Here is a 25,947-nt window from a genome sequence, read left to right on the forward strand (position 1 = left end):
GTTAAGACAATGCAAAATAACTTCCCCAAAAAACTATGGAAGCTTAGTTTTTGTTCCTAGATCATTTTTTTGTTATTGTGATGTGTGCACTTAAAAAATGCAAGCAAATTTTACCCTTGCTTCCCATGTTTATCTTTCCAGTTGATCTTGGTTCTAGTTTTCAAGCTTCTTGGAGTATTAGTTATGATAGGAGTTTGCCTCTTGTCTTGAAGTGGTTAATTGTTTTTGTGATGCAGAGAAGAACATCATGGCATGATGAATAAGAGACCCCAGAGGGTTCCTTGCACAGTTTCCTTTGGGTAGTGCCCAAAGACTTGTTCTCTGGGTCTGCCTCATGTGATCAGGCTGGCTAACTTTACCCAGTTAAATTGGGTGCGGCGGATGTTAATTATGTTCACAATATCTCATTTAGTGTTTTGTTTTTTACAGGAGTCCAGCACCTTGTATAGAATACACATTTAAAATCATCGCATGGGTTCAGGTTATTACTCAGCCTAGATAGGATGAAACATCAAGTTATGGAAGTTACTTTCTGACAGATAATTAGATTCAAGGAAAGAATTTTCTTAGATCAGGATTACTGATTTCATAAGGAATAGTGATTATAGCATAATTGATGTAGGCAGGAATTCTTGACAATTCTTGAAGAAGTACTAGAAAACCCTTCTGTATCAAGATCTTATTTTTCCCCTGGTAAAGATATTTTCTTGCAGACACATCTTGAAAATTTTGGGATTGAAAGTCTTAATCCAAAAATACACTTTTCCCACAAACACATCTTGGTGTTTTAATATATATATATATATATATATATATATATATATATATATATATATATGTATATATATATAAAACAATTAAGCATGCTGATGTCATACTGCATAGTAAGTGCCTCATTATGAAATGAGTCTGCGTCTATCAGTCTACCATTGTTTCCACTGTTCTCTGCATTGGAATACAGAATCTGTCAAATTTTTAAGGAATCACAGTTTTGTTAAGACGTTTTTATGCAAGTCCTCTGCATTGTACATAATATGCTGTTTCATCTTTTTGTGACGTAATACTGAGGATATGGAAGTCATGTGCACTTTCCATTCTTTTTTGGGTCATCAGGGTGCCACTGTTAAGTAGGTGGGAGATCAAATGAAAACCCAGTAAAACACCCTGTACACTCTGTATCTTTTTCTCTTTTTTTTTTAAATAAGAAACAATATTATCAACAAAGTGTTCTGCTTTGCAAACAAAACTATCCACAGCAACATTTATGCAATGACATGTGAGATTAAGGCACTGACTCTGTGGTACAGTGGAGCAGGTAGAAGAACTGCAATAGCGACTACTGCTGGGCAGTAAGTTTTAGTATCAGTGCAGTGGGGGACTAAGATGGGGATGTAAGGCCAATGTGGGCCCAGAAGAGAAGAGAGTTGAGGAAAAGTGAAAAAGCTGTCCATAATGAATGTTAGGAAAGGAAATTAAATTATTTATTTATTTATTTAATTAAAGGAAGGCAGTGAGAATATTGGCTAAGACTTTGTCCTTTTGCTTGATTAGTTTAGCTTTCTTGATGTTTGCCAAATAAGATATTAAAAAGCAGGGAAATTCTTTAACAATATAGATGTTTGAATTTCTTTCTCAAAGTTTAAAATTTATTGTTGGAACCTTCTTGATCTTGAATTCTCTCTAGTCTCTTATGAGATTTTCAGCTTTTCTTGGTTTGAGATATGCTGACAATGCCATAAAGTGGTCTTTCACTGTATTTTGGCATCCTACTCATTGTTCTTTTTCTGCCCAAGTTCTGTTTTTTAAATCTAGGCTTATTTATTACTCCTTTGAGAACAGGAACTGTCTGATATGCTAACAACAAGTGACAGCTTTCCTGTCACTAAGGACAGGAGAACAGGCAGTGAATATTGCTGAAGTCTGAGGTAAGTTTAGAATAACAATAACTTGTACATACGCTAAATTTGATATACTGTAGTGTGACTACATTCTCTGACGCAGGCTGTGCAACGGATTCCTGTCTCCACCCCTATCCACTAACAGGAAGGCATAGTGTAATGTTATAGAGCATGTGGCAATACTACATTTCTTCTGAAGCTTGACCCTTAGACAGGAGGGTATCTTTTCTGTTGTCACTGATGAAACAACTATACTGTGAATCTCTTTATAATGCCAGAATGAATGGATATAAACAAAAAATTAAAAAATAATAATTATGTATTTTTTAAAATAAGGTAGACATGAAAACAGTAGGAGATAGTAGGGGCATCTCTCCATTTCCTCCCCAAATCTGCATTTTGAAGAGAAGAATAAAGGGAGGAAAAGGTTTGAGGTCAATAACATGAGAGCCCCAATGTAAGAGGGAGAGACAAAGTACAGAAAAACATTCATTGTCCTTGAAGGAAAGCAAAAAAAAAAACAAGGAGGAAGAAGAAATTCATTCAGATATGGTTGCCACTTCCCTGACAATTAGTCTAGGAAGGGCTAATGATTGTAGTGACTATACCTGGCATTTACTCTATAGGAGAAAGGAATTCTTTGGAGTTTGAAACTGCAAGATTTATAGTGCACTCATTTAACAACTAATATGGAATTTAAATTAAGACAATGTGGGCAAAATACTGAGCAAAACTGTTTTCTGATTCCAGTATGTCATATAAAGAGTTGTATAACTCAAAGATGGCATCTTCTGGGTGAGACTTTCTGAAATTGAATTGGGGGGAAAAGAGGAGGGAAAAAAAAAATAAAAAGGAAAATATCTGGAAAAGATGAGTTTTATATTGGGAAGAGATAATGGCAGACTCCCCAGGATGTTTCTGCCTTCATCTTCTGCAACCGTTTATTCATTAACAGGTTCCCATATGCCCTTTGAGGATGTCCAGTCCATTTGAAGAATAGTCAGTTTTCTTCTACAACTACAACAGGGGATTTTAGTTCTACAACTATAGGATTGTTTTAGCTCATAGTAACTAGGGGTGATTTCGGAGGGCTATTGTATCCAGTATATGTTGTTACCTCTTCTCAGAGCAGGAGAATCTGATGAGGTAAATAATAAGCAGTTTCCTGCTGTAATATTGCCAATTTATATTGTAGATTTTTGAAGCAGCAAAATATTTCTTATGCTTTCATATGACATTAAGATAGATAGGTAAATGCTTCTGTTAGATGGTAATTACAGGAAATTGATAATTTTACTCATTTTGTCTGTGAGGATGAAGAAAGTAGCTTGTATTTTATAACTTTCTCTCTCTGCCATTTCCTTCTGGCACAGACACAATGTTTTGCTGGAATGAAACGCCAGTTTGGGAAAAATAGTTCAATACATTTTATGTTAGTGCTCAATAAAAGGGTGTACAAAGGAAATGCATATTTGGTGAGATTTATGAGAGTTCTAGAGGGTTATTCACATTCACACTGACGCTGAGTGCCTTCAGAATTGTATGCTTCCCCTTCCTGAAAGCTAAGACTACTACACACATTGCCAGCTCGCAGGCAGATAGTAGCATCACATTTAGGAAAAACTCTAATAAAAAATTAAACTACACAATGAATTTGAATGGGGAAAAAAAAAAAAAAAAAGAAAAAAGGCATTTGTACTCCCTGGACTCAGAGAAGTCTAAATGAACTCAAAGGCTAGATCCATACTATTAAATTAAGAGATGCCATAACTTGTGCACAGGCACAGGAAGTGGATAGTTAAGTGGCTAAATTATCAGAATTGTCCCTGGTCCAGTTATAGCTCAGCCAACAGTAATTCAAGTGCTTTCAAGAAACACTTTGAGAGTGAGCATGGACAAGTGACCATTCGCAACAGGACTTTAAGTGAGGCCACCCCATTTTGACAATGAAGAGACAAATACAGCCAGAGTGAGCATCCTGGTACTCTTCAGTTTATTAGTATAGCTGAAACTAAATGTCTCTCAATTTGTTATAATTACCTTTTAAGTTTCTTCCTGCCAACAGACCAAGATGAGCTGTATTTGATGTTCCATTCATAGATTTTTAGCCCTAAAAATTAATAAATCATAAATTGGAGATCTTTCGCCATAAGTTTGCAAACTTACAAAGAAGAAATAGGAGTTGAATACCTGGAAAAATAGAGGTAGTAGACCATTGGCATTTATGTAAAGAAAATCTGTATTCTATTTATTTTATGTTGTATGTCTGTTGGGCTGTAATATAAATGAAAGAGCGTATGACATAAAGCCTAAACTCTTTTAAAAAAATACTCCCAAAGTTTTTTTCTAACCCCCAGTGAAAGGTCAGGCTGTTAGCAGAGCTTGTTTTGCATGATGACAGAGTTCTCTCTATACATATACATCTTAGGTATCTGTCCTGAGCAGATGTTACTAAAATGTGTTTATATGACATGGTCATTTTATACTCTGGAAAATATGAAAATTAAACAAAAAAATAAAATTATGTCCTACTGTCCATTCCAGGAATTACAGATAATTAACACACTAACTCACCTTTAGAGAATACATTACAACCTGTTTGCTCTGAAAATTCCTTTTGGCTCAAGTGAAAGTACACAGTGCAAACAAAGTTATGAAATGTGTACACAAGGTGTGAGAGTAGATGGTTCTACTTGTGTATAATTTTATGGGTCTGATCCTTCAGGGTAGTCAATGCAATCTGACCTTTACACTCATCATCTCATTGATTTGAATGAGATTACAAATGAATATTAGAATCAAATCAGACCACTTTATTTTCCCCATTAGTATCAGTAAATGACAGCCAAGGTTTTATTATTATTATTAAATAGAAAGCACAGAATGGTAAAATCTGAACAAGATGAACACGTCTTAAGAGTTAACATTTAAGATCTAAAATATTTGACAATGTGGCCACTATTTTAAATTTAATTTCTATTTTAAAAGCTGATAAATATTTTGATAGTTTAAAGGATTTTAACAATGTCGCTGTTGATTCAGTTAAAGGAGCAGAAGATAGCATATTTTATTAAGATATAACAAAGGTATGGCAAGGAACTACTATAGGTAATTAAAAAGAAAAACTGTTCCAGAAGAAATACAGAGTAAGTTAGCATAGTACTCTTCAAAAATATTTCTATAGCTTACTAATAAAAATATTATAAACAGAGACAGAAAGCACAAAGTAAGATGAAAAATATAATTTAGCTTCAAATAAATGACTTTAAATCTTAACAATAGCAAGTAGAAAATTTTAGGCCTTAACATTGTCTTAAATATGGGTGACTGGAGATGTAGGGGGTGGGGAAGCGCTGCATGAAAACTGTTTACACAGAAAAATACCCCAGGGTTACTCAGCATTATTCTTAATTAGAGAGTAATTTTGAAAGTAACTTTTAAAAACAAGCCAGTGCTGTTTTTAACCCACCACAAACTGGATTAAGTCACTATCCTGTTACATGCAGTATACGCAGCAGCATGACCACAGCCAGTCTAAACTGGATCAGGAAGAGTAATCCAGAAATGCAAAGTTCCCGAAGATCATTTCCTGTTTTCTGAATCTTGAAGGCATATTTTTTCAAACTGCTGCTGTCACGAAGATTTTCCAAAGTGTATCAATTAAAAATTAAAATGCGCTAAAATAATTAAAAAAAAAAAAAAGAGGATATCTGGTGTGTTTATGTCAAATCAAATTCTTCAAGTGATTTGTAATGAAGGTAAGAGTAGCACAGAAGGAAAATAAAGGAAATACTATGTGCATTATTCTGACTGTTAAAAGAGTATTATTCCTTCAAATTCTTATGCAATATGTTCTTTGATCAGTAGAATCAATGAAATTAACTTCCTGTGGATATGTTTTTTTATGGATTTTTCACTTGGATTGTACATTAAAGGAGGCTGTAGCGAGGTGGGGGTTGGCCTGTTCTCCCATGTGCCTGGTGACAGGACGAGGGGGAATGGGCTAAAGTTACGCCAGGGGAGTTTTAGGTTAGATGTTAGGAAGAATTTCTTTACTGAAAGGGTTGTTAGGCGCTGGAACGGGCTGCCCAGGGAGGTGGTGGAGTCACCATCCCTGGAAGTCTTCAAAAGACGTTTAGATGTAGAGCTTAGGGATATGGTTTAGTGGGGACTGTTAGCGTTAGGTCAGAGGTTGGACTCGATGATCTTGAGGTCTCTTCCAACCTAGAAATTCTGTGATTCTGTGATTTTCTGCTCCTTATTACAGGGTGAGCTCAAACTGTTGATCTCTAAGTGGTGATGCTAACAACAATTTAGGCATGTTTTGATAAAACCCCTCTACCTTGGAGTCATTCTGACTGAAATAAGCCAGTGTTTTCAAAAGCTATTGGGAGTGAATAGAGAAGGACCAATAAAGGCACACATTAGGGAACAGCAAGTGTTATCAGTCTTCTTTCTTTGGGATTACATTTATCAATGAGAAATTAGTATTTTAAAAGTCATTATTTAAATCACAGTTAAATACCTATTAATGCGTTTGTAATATGGTTCAAATTGCAATTGAATCTAAATTCTGAGTACTTTTAGGATCTGCTTGCCATCTTCTGAAGTGACTGAAATATGGAACTTCTTAGAAAGACGTTTCACAATGAGAGACTGTATCTTAGCATTACCACAGGGAACTGGAAGCACCAGAAATCCCATGGTCAGATATGTTCCCTTTTGGTAAATTAATCATGACTTCTGGAGAAGAAGGCATAGAAAACAGATAAATGTTTTCAGTTTATTCTTAATTACTTTTTCAGTCTATTGAAATTTCTTTTCCTCTGTATTTGAACCACCAACTGTTATACAAAATAGTTCCAAATAATAAATTCATAAAGCCTGAAGCTTTTTCAAGAGAACAAAAAAGCTGCAGATTGTGGCCTCTGGTAGAGTAAATTTCAGGGTTAATTTATAACTAAAGCAAATGTATCTATAAAAACAAGAAAAGTTCCATAATAAATATGTTAACAAATGACAAGAAAAAAGAGGCTTGATAAAAGATAACTGAACTTGTTTGGCACCAGTGATTTTATGACTGAGGAATTCAATTATAGGTGTGTTGGGAGTACCAAATCACAATTCTTTAAATTACTAATGGGAAACAAAGCTCTTTATCATGCTCTGAATGTGTTCACATGAAATGTTCAGTCCTGCCCTCTGTAAATAAACTTCTGGTGCCTACGCTAGGCATCTGCATTGAGACTCTGTGTCACCAGAATAGAAAAAGATAGGCGATTTCTGTTGAATCACTTTTCAAAGGTGCCTGCTGATACAGTCTTCTATTAGAAGTTAGGTTAGCCAACAGATTTCATCCTGTAAATTTGCACTTCTCAGCTTGTATTTTTTCTGTTATTATTTGCATTTTTCTAAAAACTGTGGATTTGTTTGCAGAAAAGTTTTATCAGCGTACTCTACAGCTCTATGCAGTAAATCTCATCAATTTGGATTTGTTTACTCTCTTTGTCAGATACATACGCTTCATGGAGGTCTTTAACCAGTAATGTAGATAATGACTTTGTACTTACCCAAGAGAGGCAGATTAGCCTTGCATCAATTGCAAATTAACTCCCACAGTCTGCATATAATCTAGAATGTTTTTAAGACTGTCTGCTACTTGCTTGTTAGAGTAGTAAACCAATACCTCTTGTCCGTCATTGAAAGAGGAAGGGCTGCTTCTTGAAATGCAAATTTAACTAATGGGGACATTGCCTTGTTAACTAACCGCTGTTGCAGGAACACTTAAAGGACTGCACTTTGATCGTATGCTGAAATTACAGCAGACAATGTGCATCACTGCTATGAGTTGCAGACAGTATTTCAAGTTTTGTCTAAATTCATTTTCTCTAAGAAGAACTTCCTTACAGATTAAAACAGTTAGGACTAATCTGAATCTTTATGGGTTTTGGTGGCCTTGTCATTGCTATCACATTCAAATATGATCACGATGAATTTATATTAGACTACATTACATTATGTTATAATATGGCATTATTATAAGAACATCATATGCACAATGCTTATCCAAGTACTAGGTCAGCAGACTTATATGAAAAGCTAAAGGATAAAAATAATAAAGAATAATAAATAAACTTTATTTCCTCACAGTTTCATTTTGTATTAATATACCTGTAGTTGACCAAACATATTTGCATTAGAAAAGGCTTAATGTGTAAAAATTTTACCCTGAATATCAAAAGAGCAAAATATTCTTTTTAGCCATGTCTTTGCCTATTTTACTCTTAGTGAGCAAATTATCCTCTTCTGGATAAAAGCTTTTTGAAAGCTGTTATTTTTTGCAGTCTTGGCCAGTAGAAAATGTTCAAGTATAGGAAGCGTCATTCAATTTATAATTATTTAACTAATTATCTCTGTAGGCTTCATCAACACAGTGTGATATAGGCTAAGAAATGTCAAATGTATGTCTTATATACAGTAAACATTTTTAATAATTTAAACAGTGTTTGTTATTGGTAGTTGGTAATCTGCTTCTATCACAGGCTGAAGGAGAGAGCCAGAGCTCATCTACAGAACAACTCAGAGTAAGAGACTATTTTAGCTGTTTTGAGACAGCCTCTAGAGGAACATCACTTACTGACTACCAAGGAAATCCAGAGGTATTATTCTTGTTAGCCATTCTGCATTTGTGCCACAAAGGAAGCTGTTGAGAAAAAAATTTCCAGCCTCCTGCTTTCTGGTCAGCTTCATGAGGATCCCAGGAAAAACTTATGCCAATATAATAAGCATGGAAATGCTGAAGTGTATGAATTTGTGAGACAAGACCAGAATCACCAAGAAAAAAGAGTGCTGTAGAGATAGTGATTGCTCACCCAAAGGAACTTGAATGTGTTCCAGAAACAAACCACTATCTCACAGCCAGTGCTACCCTGATCCTCTGAATACAGGGAGATGGTAAGACTTAAAAATTCCTCAAAGTTTAATCTCAAATGGCATTGTAGAAAAAAAAAAAAAAAAATAGGTGAAAGATTCAGGGAAATACCTTTGTTATTTTTTTTTTTTTTTTTTTTTTTTTTTTTTTTTTTTTTAGTTAATGTACCGCATGACTTTCCTCTCAACCTCTAGGAATGCATTGGATGTTTGTCAAGACCACAAAGTTGTCCGTACTGTAGAAATGTATGAAAGTCCTCTCTATACAGAGTTGCCATTGCTCTTTTCCTTATCTGTGAAGGAAACACAGCAACTCCCACTGGGGAAATTTCATGTTAACTTGATCTTAAAATAAAAAATCAAGGGAAAGGTCATATCCTAATAAGCTGTGCAAATCTAAATTCCCAGGGAGCTTCAAAATGACATTGTATGACTAGAGCATTAACAATTTTCCAACAATGTATTTTTGAACTGCTTCCAACAGAGTGTTTTTAACATCCGAGAACAAATAGTAAAATAAGACACAACTAGCAAGATAAAAAATACAATTGAACTCTGAGAATCATAGTACATTGCCATTGATAATCTGGGGGCTTTTCTTGTGACAAACACAATTTAATTAATCAGCTTTTTCTGCTTTCACTGAGATGTAAATCTTGTAAGGAAGTTATTTATTGATTAATATACATATTGCTCTGATCTCAGTATCAATAGATCCTACTATCATTTGAGATGCATACTATTTTATGTATGTTGGCAAAGGAGATTTGAATAATGTTATGTGTAGATATTGACCAAGAGATGCAATATTCCTATTCAATAACACTTCCCCCACCACCCCATAAGCCCACATTAAGAAGGGAAATTCAGTAACTTGATGGGACTTTTTGCAGTATTTCACCTCAAATCATTGGACTGAACATATTCTGTAGCATTGCACAAAATATTCCATAGTTACAAATAGTGAACTGAGTCCAATACCAGTTTACCTTTGAAAATGACTGCTCTAGAGTTTAGAAATTTTTGAAATGTGGGGGAAAACACAATGTAAAACTAATACGTTTAGATAGAATGCCATGTATGTTTTACTAGCACATCCTTTACGTAGGAAAGGTACGTGTAAGTAAAGCTATAAAGAGAACACTGTCTTCTTGTAACACAATGAAAAACAGTTTCTACTTTTCAAAGTTTGGTGTTTAGCTTATTTTGTGATGATTCACTTCACAGTAGAAAGTGAAGCTGAAGATCAACACCAAATTTAAATTCCCGAACTCTCCCAGCCTAGGTGGGTGTAATGGAGTTAGATTACAGTTGTCCTTGTTTTCGTCCTTGTCATATCCCTCTAAACCAAGTATATCACTGTTGGCAAAGATGCACTTAAGCAGCTGCAAAGTAATCTCTTCCTCCTATACTCCGGTAGAGTATAGGAATAAGTTTTAAATGCACACACACACACCTTGTTACACAGAGGATGGGAAGTATAGGGTGTGGAAAGTAGTCTGCTGTTGAAGACCCCTTCTAATCTTTTGTATTAGAGAGAGATCAGGAAGTTTCAGTGGGAGTTGTATATATACTGTGAATGCAAGAAGCATCTTATCCTGCCATTCAGCTCTACGTTACAGTACACTGCAGTGGATGTAATCTAGATGTCCCTTGAGAATTTATTTCTTTTTGTTATAATCTCAATTATATTTTAATATGATTCCTTTAAAGTACAACCAAGTCTTTGAAGAGGTCAGTCATCTGTGTTGTGGTCATGCTTCAAATTCAGTCTATAGCAATTTAAAAATTACTCATTTTTGTTTAGCAATAAAAAATAAAATAGATCTATTTCAGAACAGTAGAAAGTAACAGTAGCTAATCCTCAGTATATATTAAGGCCAGGCTGGATGGGACTGCGAGCAACCTGGTTGTGGGAGGTGTCCCTGCCCCTGGCAGGGAGTCGGGACCTCTATAAGGTCCCTTCCAACCCAAACAATTCTATGATTCTGTGATATTCCAAATCAACATCATTTTTTGTTGTTATATGCTCGAGGGATTACAAAAAGTCACAGTTATAACTTTTAGTTCCTCACATGAAACTTGCTTGCCTAGGAATGAATCTACTTAACAGAATAATGGAGTATGACAATATAATTGATTGCAAGGTTAATTGCTGTTACTCTGCCCAAATTAAAGATGAATAGTGGATTTAAAATTATAACAGTCAAGTTATCAAGTATTCCTTAGTATATGGGCAATATTACAGTGTATAATTTGTGCTTTGTTTGTGAAAATGACATGCATATTTAAAGAAATATATTTGCATCTAATTATTCAAAATAACACCTTCCAGAAAGCTTAATTAATTTGATTTTTCTTCAGTATGCTAACTTACCCCATCTCAATAAACATTCTCGAAAAATATGCAAGTTCATTACAAGTAATTAAATAAACATTTTTGTCTTGAGTTGGGGTGTACACACTGGATTTACCTATTTATCATGACATGAAACTGGAACATTTGTTAGCCATCCTCTTAGATTACTTGCAGAGGAATTCTTCTAGTATATTAAATATAGAAAAACCAAGATGATGACAAAAACACGTGACAGAGAAGGGAACTGAAATTTTCTCAATCTCTTTCTTCCCCTCTTTTTTTAATGCTGTTAAAATTTAACATAGCCACTCTGCTTGTACCACTATTGTTAATGTTGCATAACCCTATAATTATTAATCCTACTGCCACGGAGTTAGAACTTGATTATATGCTTTTCTCCTCAGTTAAAACTGGGAAATGCTGTAAAAGATAGAAGTGGAATGGCAGTTCATGTTTATAAAAAGAACAAGCAAGCTTATATGAACTGGGATATCTACAGGCAATTCTCAGGCTTATATACAGAGCTTCATGGAATCTGAAATCCATCTGAACATAGGCCACTGGGGCATGCTGTGATGTTGTAGCTTGGAGCCAATAGACACTTGGTGATCTCAACAATATTTATGTGCAAAACACGAAGTGCAATTAATGTCTTTATAATTCACGTGAGCATTGGTAGATTCTTTACAGCCCAAAACAAACAATCAAATAAATAAATAAATAAATAAACCAAACAAACAAAGAAAAAACATTGTTCTGGAAGTAAGTTAATACATTTTTCTTAAAAATAGACTGGTTTTAGCTGTGGATACTCAACATTCTGTTTGTTGTCCTAAGATGATATCATGTTAACTCTTAAAAGTTCTTTGTCAAAAATAGGACCACTAGTTTCCATCTTCCTTTTAGAATGAATTATACAGTCATACAGTCACTATGCACATCAAAGCTCTGCTAACTTTGTGTGTCAAAGCGTGACAAGAATGAGACTTGCTGTGTAGGCTCTGGTTTAGCGATCACCAATAGCAGTAACTGAAGAATAACATCAAACATAATTTTTAAAACGATATCTTCTCGTTGAGGCAAAGACCAGTAGCAGTTTGCACAATGGAACTGCAAAGTGACTGCTGTTTATTGCGGGGCATATATGTTTGTTTAAACAGTAACATTGATATACCCTGCTTTCTGGTTGGGTGACGCATCCAGGAAGCGCAGGAGTGGCGTACAGTTCATATGAAGGAAGTGAATTGCGTGAAATAATCATGCAGACCTTAGCAGGTAAAAACGTTTGTTCCTTCAGTGCAAAAGCAAAGCAATTTCAATACTTCAAAATAGAAAGGTTGACAGAAGTAGTGCCAAGTCATAACCAACACATTCTTAGGACATTAATGACATAAAGGAAGAATAACCCAACAGCAAATAACATTGAAGATTTTTTTTCTGTTTTCATGCACGCTGGAAAATATGAACTTTGCAAGAGCTCTTGTTAGAGAACACAGGTAGCTTATGCATCAGTAACAAACTCAGGATTCTGCAGTTTTGCATCATAATCCAGGTTACATTTAAGTTCTTTTTGTAGTGTATTAATGGTTCGAAATGAAAGAAAATCTGAAATCACATGTTTTTCTCCTGTATTTTGTCTATTTCTTACTAAAGAGGAAGAGCATTCATCTCTTTGTTCAGGTTCAAACAGAACTTACCCAATCAGTTTTTAATATGTGACTTCCGTATCCTTAAGAGAAAGGTATCTTGTGTGTGGTGTTTTTTCTTGTTTTGTTTTGTTTTCTCCCTTGAAAAGTGTATTTGGAATGGAGTTAAATATCTCTGTCACATTCTATGCCACTCTCAGACTCACATCAGATTCTCAGAAAAACTTGTGATGAGGGAGCCATTTCTCAGAAAATTAAGGAAGGATCAGTGACAGAAGGCATGTATTGTGATATTTTCTTTTTGAGTGGTACAGGGAGTAGTATTTATTAGTACGAGATGGTAGTAGCAGAAATGATATAATTGAAAAGTATTTGATTTTTCCAATGGATAGGCTGACCTCAAGGACTTAGAGCTTGTTAGGAAAATTGTTACCCTATCAACTTAGATTTTAATCTAGTCTGTCCATTTCAGATCTCAAGATAATACAGTTCTGTTCTAGGGCTTCTGGGTAGTATCTGTTCCCCCACACTGATTCTGGGCTCTGGTGGTTTTCTTTCTCTGTTCTGGAGTTACTTTTGTTCTAAGTTCCAGGCCCCAAGAGCTCTTTCTGAAGTGTACCAAACAGAAAATTTCCAACCAAATTCCTGTAATTTCTGTAGAAAGTGAGGAATACAATGATATGAAAGTAAGTTGATGCTAATTTAATGCCTACTGAGTTTTCATAGTTGCTAGTTTGGTATTCTTTTTCTCCAATTACTATTATTTAGTAGTAGGTGGGCTTTAAAATTAATATTTAATATAATAGTCATTCTTCAGTGCTGAATTTAATTCAGAATGTTTCCACCTATTTTTCTTATGGGATAAGATACAGAGTACAATGTGATAATACATTGTATTTTATAGTGACTCTAAAATACAAGAAAGGAGAACATTGTTGTGATGCTCTTCTCACGTAGTCCAATAGAAGATTCACAAATGAAACTGTTAAAGGTAACTTCAATTTAGAGCATGGTTCATAATTAATTCACTGGCGTTCATTAAATATTTCTCACAATGTTGCACAGTGTTGCAATTTCAGTTACAAAAGCAAGTTTACCCTACTTATGACCTGATTCTACACACCTTGTGTAGACAGTCTGAAGTCACCTCAATAGTTTTAAAGCTATCCGGAAAAAAAGATTATGTAGAAAGATGGAGTACATAAGAAGCAAAGAACATTGATCTACATGTGCGATAAGCATCATACAGTATTGAGAACAGTAATTACTGAATCACATGTAAAAACATGTCTTAGTTGGGGATATTTTGGAGGGTCAAAAGTACAGTAGTCAGATGACAAGGAATTGCTCTATTGCTGAAAAGTGGCAGAGCAGGTTATATGCTTCTTAGTCTGTGCAGTTGAGAAGGTTAATTTTTCTGCTAATTTAAAAGATCAAAGAGATACATTTGTGCAACAGATGATAGGTGTACAAAAGTTCACGTAGGTCTATTACTGAATTATGTTAGTAGAGTACTTCTACTGAGGGCTGTTACAAACCACACTGATATACAAAACGAGGTACCCAGTTTTCTTTTGCCTGGTGTTTATCTTGTCAGAGTAGTAGCAACGATGGATTTAAGAGCAGCATCCTTCGATGCTGCACTGGGCAATACACCACCCTGGAGTGCTGTGTGTATCACTAGTAGTGCTCTTCCAAGGTTAGCAATGGCTGATAGAAGAGTTTCAGCAGCTGAGGAAAATACACTTTAGTCCTAACAGAGTATAAATTACTGGACTCACAGAAAATTGAGCTTATTTTTGTGGCAGACTGTTTTAGGGGCTACCTAGAAGAGAAAAATGCTACATGTTAAGTCATCTTTGCTACTATTTATGTACCTTCCCAAGTTTGCCGCATTGTTTGAACTAGCTCAACACCACAGAGTTTAGTGGCTGTATATGTACCTATACAGAGTATTATCTTACATGGATATAGATAAGAAATAACTTATACATATATATATGTATGTGTAAATATATATGTGCATGTATATATATGTATATATATAAAGTGCATATATAGGAAAGTGTGTTCCCAGTCATGCTGGGGTATTTGTTGTATATAATTCACAAATATCATTAAGCATGTTTACATTAGTGAATGAGTATTGAACATGGTGCTTTTTAACTTTTAGGATTTAGCGATTATCCAGTAGGTTAGAATATTTAAAATCATAATAAATAAAAATATATATTTGTGTTTCAACAAAATACAAGCCCTACAAATAGTCTTACCATATTAAAATACAGTTTGTGTTTTTAGTATTTCAGAAAATGACAGCTTTGTGAGGAAAGCAGGTCTTCTTGATATGAGAGAAGCATTTTTATGGATAATTTGCAACATATCTGACTGCCAGGAAAAATTTTAAAAGTGGGATTTAATTCAAGGAATGAGTTTCAACTCATGTTGCATTTGTTCCTCCTCCTTCTCTTCCTGTGGGAGTATTCAGTATTCTGCCATGGCAGGGAACAGAATTTAGGATATTAATGAGTATATTTTACCCTGTTAAAGTTGTATGCCTTATTATCTCATCTCTTGGAAACAGAGACGTCTTGTGAACGTTAAAAAGCATTGACTTGATGAAGTCTGAGAAAAGAAAATCCCAGGCTTCTTACCAACAGTCTTATGCATCCATAAAAAGATCTCAGTAAATTCTCTGCTACTATTCTGTGGGTTGAGAAATTTTTATTTGATCAGTTAACTATTTATGTTATAAAAATTATTCAGTATTAGTATAAAGTATTCTAAGATGTCTTAAAAATATATTAACTAGATGTCGTGGACATAACATACAACAATTACTATTGAAGTGATTAACATTTCAAAAAGATATACAAACTGTGCATTCAGGTTTGAATCCCATAGTGGAGTACATCTATTAGTTAAGGTACCGGTCTAGCAAGAAATTTTACAATAATTATTGACCAAGCACCATTTTTAAAGAATAAAGTCCATGATACGTGTATTAAAATACATTAAAAGTCAGTTATAATGATCTAATGGAAGCAACTAAATATTGGAGCATAAGATTTTCTTGTAAATAGCTGCAGTGGTTACACTCCTCTTGTAAATTTTGCCATACTACATGCTTAAATATTTGCTAGTCTGGCAAAGGCGTATGAAGCCACAGAGGAATTTGCAAATTTTCATATAATGCATCACGTGTGAACACAGCATAAATTTACTAGATAGCTTTTCTACTGTACTAAAGTATGTTGGGGCAATGCTGTCTCCTAATGCTGTCTCCTAACAGTCGGCAGCTGGCTAAGCTCTGAAACTGGTGTTTCATGGTAGCTGTGAGAATTTTATTGACTCTGGGCAAGGTGCTGTCACTGCAGTTAGTGATAAATTTTATATAGAAAATACAGTATTTTGCAAGAATCTAATTCCTTATGGATCAGTATTGCAACATATATTGATATATTTGTTTATATGCATATGTATGGTACATAATTTAATAATACACCCTAACTAAAGAAATCCTCCCCTAGCCAGGAACTGAGTTTTTAAAAGTACCTAACTTTAAACAGGTGCTTAAACCCCTGAAGACTGAATTTCTGTTGAAGCTATAAAAATTACTACGGCCCTCAAAACCAGCTTGATGGCATCTAAAAGCACAGTCACTAATCAGGCTGTGTGTAAGTCTGTATATGAGGCTTCTGAATCTGGAATTTTCTTTTAAAATAATTTTAATAGCATGCGCTTATAAACTGGGCTGAAAACCTATGGAATGAAAAGATTTTTATTTTTTTTAACTCCTTGTTAATTTCTAATTTATCTTTTTTTTTTTTTCCTGTTAATAAAAATGTATATTTCCAATCAACATACGAGAAATCAGGATAACACTTGTATCTATTTTGTGACAGAGCATTTGATTTTTTGATTAATTAATTAAAAGTTACATTATCTTATTGTAGATCATTGGGATAAAGAGAAAGATATGTGGAGTACGGTCTTCAGTCATCTTAGCACGAATTCTGTTTCAAAGATTTGGAAGCAGACTGTTCTCTCAGATTGCTTTGGTGGCAAAACAAGAACAACAACAGAACTAAAAAATTGGTGTAGGTTTAAGCTGCACAAATATAAAGTGTTTGAATTATATGGATTTCCTGCAGTTAGTAAAACTTTTACTAGATCTCTGAGTAATACCAAGTCTGCCCAGTATAATAAATAAATGCCAGCTATAAAATGTGCAGTCTTTGAGCCAAGTACAGTTCTGACAATGTTAATGCTCTCATCAATTGATCTGTGTTGGCGACGTTCTAGTTGATAAAGCTTGCACTTTTTTGTATATTTTAAAATCAATGACTTACTTCAGTTTTATGAGGCCACTTACATGAGAAGAGAAGGCCTACTCCTTAGTAGCTTGGCACATTCAGTTAGTCAGCTTTGCCAAAGGGGGCAAAGGTCTCCCTTAAGCAGCCAGCTCTTTCTGATTACAAAATTGAATGTGATTCATTGCCAATCTATCAGTATCCTTTTTAAACTACAATGATTCATAGAGAGTAACGCCTACATTTTATGTCATGAGATAGTTTTACAATATTGCCAGTGCAAGTTAAAGGCATGTTGTTTGTTTCTGATTTCATCAAATCATTCAAAACCAAAATTACCCAGATTTGAGCCCTCCTAATGCAATTAGGCACGTTATAAATACTGATACACGATCTCTACCCTTTAGAATTCTGTACACATTTATTCTGATTTTTCTTTCAACAACCAGATGATATCTTATTTTTCACAATTTTTTGCTTCTGTTTCTTGTGTTGTTGTTCAACAGAATGAAATAACAATCATATTTTCAAGAAGGTGAGATATTTTAAAGACATTTTCAAACAAAAAATCATTGGAAGACAAGTTTTTAATTGAGACTAATATTAGTTCAATACATGGCACCTCGCAAAGCACAGGTTGCAGCTGCCTGTAACTAGAAGACTGTAGTTTTTCCGTTCAAGTATTTCTAAGAACAAATTGAGGGTCTGTTCTCACAAATGCTGAATTGGAGTTAACAGAGTAGAAATTATCTCTACAGCTCAGTGTTCTGCCAGACTTGTGACAGTAGCAGAACGCTTCCATTTCTATTGTAATCTTTTACCACTGGGAACCCAGCACTGTGTCACTTCCAGAATTTTGTAGTTATGTTCTCTGTAATCTTGAAGTGCTCTTCCTCTTAAAGCTGAGCTATCTGTCTATACAGCTTTTCAGAGATATAAATCAGTATTTCTTATTCATTTATTTTCCCTTGTTCGATATTCTCAATTTCTATTTAAACTGCTAGTTTCTTTTATATCCTGAAATAATTCAGCATCACCAATATCTATCCGGTATAAAAAATAATAATAAAAAAAAGAAACAAAAAACCTCCGTTAAATAATTAAAGTAATATTGTAGAACTTGTACTGTATCTGCGTAGCCTGTGGCATTTTTTGAGATTGTTTCTCATTTGCTTGTGTATTTACAATAGTTTATGTTGCTTTGAGAATATAAAAGCAGCTATTTTGAGCAAGAACCCAGGCCATTTGTGATTTTATGTAAATGCTATAAGCACAGAATAGAAAATATATTTAAATTAAACTTGTCTATTATTCCCTTAACGGGCTTTTCTTTTCTTTTTCTTTTTCTTTTTCTTTTTCTTTTTCTTTTTCTTTTTCTTTTTCTTTTTCTTTTTCTTTTTCTTTTTCTTTTTCTTTTTCTTTTTCTTTTCTTTTCGGTTGTTGTTTTTTTTCTGTTCCTGTTAGCTACTCCCTGCTGAAATTGTAATAGATTTTATGGGCTGTGCTTTTAAGTGATCAGAGTTTGTAGTTATAATTTGGCTACAGAAATAAAATGCATTTCCTACTGATTTATGTGTTCAGACTTTTTTTACGTGTTGAGACTTCTTACGTGTTCAGACTTTCACCATTTCTTGAGTCTCTTCTGATGCTGTACTGTGCAGTCTTGGTGAGAGGTGGATGCATGGACCCCCCTCACCACTAACTTTCATCTGTCTTTTTGGAGGATCTCAGTGTCGGTGTTCTCTGCAGCCCTTGGACCATGCAGCATTTGGATTTCTGAGCCAGTTTGTTAAGTCATCCACATCCACGGTTTGCACTGGGGTGATGTGACAGAAACCTCTATCTGGTGGCAGTGTTTCAAGGCATTTCTGGGAGTACCTGTGTTTTTGTCACACCTTTAACATTCCCCTCAGCCCCAGCTCTTTGCTATCAGAGTTTTGGTCCTGTGCTTGTTCTGCAGGTTAGTACAGCAGACTGCAAAAGGAGACTTTCATAAGCTCATATCCTCCTGTTTAGTGATTAACCCTTGAAGTGTTCCTGTTGGCTGAGGTGATACATCCCTCCTCCTCAGCACAAGGGTGCAACAAAACCATTTTGTCTAGAACCTCTGGGCTTGCATTTACACAGAATATTTCTCCCATTCTTTCAAAAGTATGCTGTTTCTGCTGCATCCTTGTTGTATTGTCAATTATCTTTTCTAACAGGCGTGCATTTTTGAGCCATGTTTAGATGGCTTGAGGGCTGCATTTGAGGAAGAGAGAAGAAAATGTCTTGTGCTTGGAGTCAGGGCTGAATTAAAAGTAGTGCACCACATCATCTAAGAGCTTATTGCTTCACTAAGGCGCTTGTTATCATGGAGCTGTTTTTGACTCAACTTTTGCTAGAGGACACTAGATATTTTCTTTGTTCTTACAGATAAATTAAGAAGTGGGGATGAAGCATGCTTTTATTTTTGTTGTTGTAACTTCTAGCTTTAGTTTAGCTTTCTCTAATTGCAACAGATTCATATAAGCCTTGTTCTTTTGTTCTGCAGTGATCTTAGTTTCCATTCCTGTAAATAGTTTTGCTAAGTTCATGCTTAAAAGAAAAATTGGAGGTCAAGTGAGACATCAGTACGAGCAGAAGTGGTGTCCAAGGTGCATGCAGAAGTGTTTTCATTACTGCTACAATACACAGCCCTATGGCAGGAATGCCAAGGATAATACTGAGTTTTCAAAGAAAACTGATTGAATTTACAATACAGGAATTTAACAACAATTATTCTGTCAGTTACTGAAGTAAGTCTGGCTCTATTTTCCTCGATCATAGCCATTTCTAACTTGCCATGTGCTTGGGAAAAGACTGCTTTGAACAACTATTTTAAGTTCTATAAATGTATTGCAGTTCAGTGCACACTTAGCATAAATGAATCAGTTTCTGCCCTGAACTTTACCAATGTCCATGGATAAAAAGAAAAAATCCTATTTCTCTCCACTTCTTGGTAATGAGAACATAACATTACAAAACCCTATAGTGGAATTTTTAAAACAAGTCTTTATGGCTTTTTGCTGTTAGTTTTTCTTGCCACAGTTTGAAGCCAATGAGTTTGGCAAAAAATCCTTTGTGATTTTGTCAAACATTGAGTTGGGGGTATCAGCCAACAAGGCTCTTTATGTACTTTTTTGCTTGTTTATTTATTTAAGAGCATCACCGATTGTGTCAGCGGAGTTCTTGGAAAGAGCTTTTTTAGTTATGTTGTGCTCCCTCTGCTGACTCCGCAGCAACAGAGCACGAAGGAGTACGGGTCCTACATGGTGGAGCGGTGCATTCGATGGGAGGACCTGCAGACCACAGTGGAGTAGCTGTTTTAATGTATTAAACAGAATATGTCCAAGAGCTTTGAGTCGTTGTTTACAATACAGAAAAAATGTACATACTTTGGTTTAGCCAAAATAATTTGGATATATTTAGTGTCTTTATTTTGTGCAAATTTTGCCTATTAAGTAAAGTCTATTATACTTACAGGTACTTTGCATGAAAAATATCTTCTTTACTCATGAAAACAATGTATCTCTCAAAGGCTCAGATTAATCTTAAAACCTGATTGCACTCAGGCATAATTAGGAATATTAAAAATGTGTAGAGCAATGCCATCCCTGCTGAAAGAGGTTGCAGTTTGATTCTTACACAGAATAAGAAGAAAAGCCAGTATCTTTCTTTCACTGGACAAGTGGAGAACTGAGGCAAAGAGCATAAACAGGAGCATGTTTTTTGTTTGTTTGTTTGTTTGTTTGTTTTTGTTTTTCTTCCAGGACAAAGTAGCTGTAGTAAGACAACACAACTTTCCCTAAATAAACAGAACAATGAATAAACCAAACAGCTACCTTACTAGAATTGGTCACCGTTTACACCTTCCAGAGACATGAGTTAATTACTGTTTGAACACGGTGTGTCACAAAATCAGACCATATGCTTCACATTCAGGACCTGAAAATGTTGGCTTAAGATACTTATGCATTGCCAAATACAATTTCTGTGTCAGAGGCAATGAAAAAAATGAGTTATTGAAAGGGGGGTGCAATTACCTTATTGCAAGACTGTCCTTTCTCCTCTTAGAGACGTTTGTAGCATTTCCCTTATAAAAGATTAATGAAGCTCTTTAACTCATTGGATGCAGTACCATCATTTAGGGTAGATGCGTTTTGGCAAGGCACACAAGTGAAATGTTTCATTGTTAGATAGATAAATAAATTAAATATTTACGGGGGTATGAAGCTTACTCTTCACTATCTCTACTTTTTTCTTAATATCTACGAATGGTTATGTGATCTTAGCCGACTTATATGTGACGTTTTTCAGAGATGATCTGAGGCTGTTTTAATTAAATTAATTAGCAAAATTCCCATTAAGTTTTGCAACACTTGTAGATGAGTTTACTTGACAAACTGTATGACACATTTATATGTGAGATGAAATTCAAACTATTCCATGAGATATGTTTTAATTTTTAAAAACTACAATAATTTACATTACATTTATATACGTTCATATTTACACCTGCCCATATGCTATATCACTGCCTTGATTTACTTCTCAAAGCTGAGATGCTTTAGTTTTGTGTGTGTGTGTTTTTTTCTTTTCTGATTTTCTGTTAACTTGCATTAGGCTAGAATGTTCAAGCTGCTTCACTAAGTACCTCCAGGGTCATATTTTGGTAGTTTTGTCTGGAAAGAGCGTGCCTAGAATGCAGTGCAACAGGCCTTTCAGGTTAACTGAGCACAGGTAGTGTTTATGGCAAAGAGTAGCCTGTGATCCAGGATGTTTTTCATACCATGTTAATCTCTTATATGTTATGTTTTCCTAATACAAAAAATGTACTGAGAAGCTCCCTTACGAATTGGAAATCAATTCAACGTTCAATTTCTACTGAATGATCTGATAGTTCTCACAGTCAGCACCAGTGTAAGCTGTCACTGTGGCTGACAGTTCTTACAAATATCGGATGAGTTCGTGTGCTGTGCCACCTTTTACTTCCTTGTAGACAATAGTTGGAAACTGGTTAAATGCATGTGAAGGGACTTATAGCAACTAGTATCATCTCTCCATATGTAATGTTCTCTCAGCAGCATTCTCTCTGGTGTTTTTCATGATGAAATGCTGAAGCGTGTCCATTTGGTTTTGTGTGAACGACATCTCTGCCACTCTTGCAGTCTTTTGTTGGTCGAGAATGATTTTTACGTATGAAAATCTTTTTAGCCTACTTAAATTATGTTGTTGGTTTTTTTGTTGTTTTGTTTTGTTTTCTGGATCTCACATGAGCATCTTTGAGTTTTATGAAGGAATCCTGGAGTGGCCAGTTGCTTAGACTTGTGTTTTGGATGTTTGGGTTTTTTTTGTTTTTTTTTTTGAAAAAGCCATGAGAAGACTACAATTAAACACTATTTTTGCAGAGGGAAGTGCTGGTATTCACCTTTTCATGAGGAGGAAAATAGACAAAGATACAGCAGAAATCAAGTAAAGTTATATACAGTGCTTTCAGTAATGTACAAATAATATTAGCACGTTTTTCTTTCTTCTAGTATTTATAATACAAATTTGACTAAATAGTAAAATTAATTCTGTTTCCACTGTAATAGCAAATTGTATTCAATTTAAGAGGATAATCATGATTCAGCTGAGATCAGTCATATGTGAAATGTGAACAATTCTGAAATGTTTCTGAATAATAATGATTTGGGATCATCAATGCCTAGCTATTTTGTTGTATAAAGAAATGCTCTAACATACATATTCTGATCCAGAAGTAGGCAAATAGAGATTTACAACATAACTGAAGTTAACTATTTTCAATGGCAGAAAAGCAGTTAATACACATGCAAACTTCTTTGTGTTGACTAAATCCTACCTGTTTAAGGCATTTTATTATGCTAGACCCTTATATATTTTAAAAGAAGACATCAGAGACAGATGCACACATAATTGTGGATATGTTTGTATGTTCGTATTTACAGTACAGTTGTTAGGTACCTGAGTGGACATTGTAAACAAAATTATAGCATAGATAACATAAGAGTTTTTGAAAACTTAAAGTATACGTTTTTTTGTAGTGGAATTATTTAACAAAGCCTTTTTAGTTGCCTGAAGAACTGATATTACTGGTCAGGGGATGTTAACCCGGGTAAGGGGTGCAGTGTATTGGCTTTTTTTCAAGGTATTGTAAGTGTCTGCTGATTGAGGATTTTATTACCTTAGAATGCAAATATGAGTAACATAAAATGAGATTACCACATGGCCTGTAGCAGCTGTTAGGTCCCCCCACAGTTCTTTTCCATGCCTCTGAGTATATAGAATCACAGAATCGTAGAATATTTTTAATATTGGGTGTTCTTTACTTCAGTATAATATTGTCATTTTTATTTCCTCTATTCCTAGCATACAATACAATGTGTGTGATGAGAACAGATGCACGGTTAAAAAATAATAATAATCAGTTAGGAAAAACAAGAATGCATGAAACAGTCCCTTGAATTAAGCGACTGTTAGAATAACATTTTTTTTTAATGTGCTGCTTCTAAAACTTCTCCATAAAAATCCAAAACATCACAGTTCAAGGCTAGAAATACTTTTACAGTGAAAGTCCTCTGGCTTTATTGTTAGACTATGCTGAAACAAGCTAGCTGTACCAACTGTGTAACCAGAAGATTGCTGCTGAAGAGTTACCGTACCTTTGTAGCTTTTGCAGCAAGCCAGACCCCTGCACTTACATGCTTATCTGAGTCCTTCTAAGCTATAGGATATCTGTGCATAGTGAATTTCATACACACTGTGTGTTATAATGATTCAGAATTTTCTTATAATTAATCATAAGTTAAACGTAGTCAAATTCTCCAACACATCACAATCATTCACTGTATTATAAAGTGAAATACAGGCAAGCACCACCTTGCTCTATAGCTTACAGTGGTTTGCAATTATTTTTTTTTAATTGGTAATCCAGAGTGCTAGTCCCTCTAGATTGTTTGAGAATTTTTAGAGAGTTTCAATGGATGATTCAGGAAAGCCAATTAATTTTAACATCTGCTTCGTGTATAATACAAAAATTGAGATTAGTGGCAAGCGATTGAGTTTATCTCTATTCCACGAGCAACTGAAGCTTGCATTTGCCTTAAGCCTCAAGCCTCTTCAGCCCTTCTCTGTGGGGAAGGGAAGTGCAGGGAAGAGGTCTGTGCAAGGGCCACACTAAGTATGAGCATCCCCCTGCCTTCTAATGACATGTTTGCCTGCAGTTGTTTCTTGGCCATACGATAACACCATGGGGGCACCTGCCCATGTTGAGTCCTATGGACTCCGCGGGATGAACTGTGGCTACACCCAGGACCATGCCTGTAGGCAGCCTTCTTCACCCTTGAGGTAGCCCTCCAGGTGCAATGTGAACATACCTCTCTATGTCAATTGCTTAAAGAGATTTAAGCCACTATTTAATCTGTAGAAGTCTGTAGGTTTTTTGTTTGTTTGGTTGGTTGGTTGTTTTATTAGGGTTGGTCTGGTTAATTACATGAAGGGACTCCTAAGAAGGAGTTTAGTCTATCTTATTGCTTTATTCTGAAATCTGTTTAAGGACAGTTACCAGTATTAATGGCCAGGGACTTACATCTCGTGCTTACAGAAAAGTTGACTATTTGGAAGATACTATATCTTCCAAACATGTATAACACCAAGATACTCTGGCAACCTCTACTGAGTTATTACAGGATAATTTCCACTTATGGCAGTTAGAAATTCTGTCAGTTGTTAGTAGGCAGGTCTTGTTTCATTAAAAATAACATATGGGTCTGTATATCCTATCCAATGGCTGAAACCTTTGGACAGGTAGACAGTTGGCTGAGTGTGAGGCGAACCTAGCCAAAAGTTTACCCTTAAACACCATTTGCTCTACAGAACTCTATGTTAGTAGGGACGTAGTAATAGTCATGGCAGTATGAATGAGCTATAGGGTCCCGTTTTGCTCTACTAGAGGTAACACGTATGTTATGGAGTGTGTAATACAGGAGCAACACTTCCGTTCACACTGCAGTCAGAATTTCTTATCTGAAACTTAAGAACAAGAAACATCTTAGAGCAGCTGATATCAGTGTTCAAGGTTGTTCTGCAAGCCCTAAAAGGAGAAAAAATGGTAGTGGCTTTTCTGGGGAAAGAACTATGTCCATGTCCAGAAATTGCTACCTTAGAACAGTAGATAGGGGAGGACAGTCACTGTGGAACTTATTTATAGCCCTCTAGAAATAAGGGATCATCTCAAAGTAACAGAGCAGGTTTGCTCCATTATATTCATTTTGCAACAACAGATTTGGCAGTGTGACAGAGTAGTTTTGAGTAATACAAAGTAGATCAAATCAAAGTTTCTGTTATCTAGAGGTTAACAGCCACTTAATTGATGGGTCTGAAGTCCAAATTAAACAGCCAAAGTGACCAAGTTATTTCAGTTCCATATTGTCTGTTCTATTTTTAGATTAAAACGTCCTTTTTATAAGTCGAGGAAAATTAAAGACGAATGCTAGTTATGAAACATTCACTGGAATACAAAGTTTTTCATAGTTGAAATATGTCTAAATCAAGGATTCCAATTCAGCCAACTGTCAGAAGAGGACTCAGATAAGCATTTTATATCTCAATCTAAATTTACTCAATTTGCTGAAGATTTTCATAGATTGAAGCTTTTTATTGGTTTACTGCTTTCAAGAACTCCATAAATACCTATGGGATTTAGAACGTTCTAAAATAATTTTCCTTGAGCCTTAGGTTTAAGATTCTGGGATAAAACA

General features: G+C 35.1%; 1 protein-coding gene across 2 annotated transcripts in view; it reads left to right on the top strand.

Annotated features, from left to right (window-relative positions):
* The window catches only part of PPARG (peroxisome proliferator activated receptor gamma), a 60,870-nt gene that overhangs the window by 7,049 nt on the left and 27,874 nt on the right, over positions 1 to 25,947 (top strand). The window lies entirely within an intron of this gene.

The sequence above is a fragment of the Anas acuta genome, chromosome 11 (assembly GCF_963932015.1).
Source record: "Anas acuta chromosome 11, bAnaAcu1.1, whole genome shotgun sequence".
Taxonomy (NCBI): domain Eukaryota; kingdom Metazoa; phylum Chordata; class Aves; order Anseriformes; family Anatidae; genus Anas; species Anas acuta.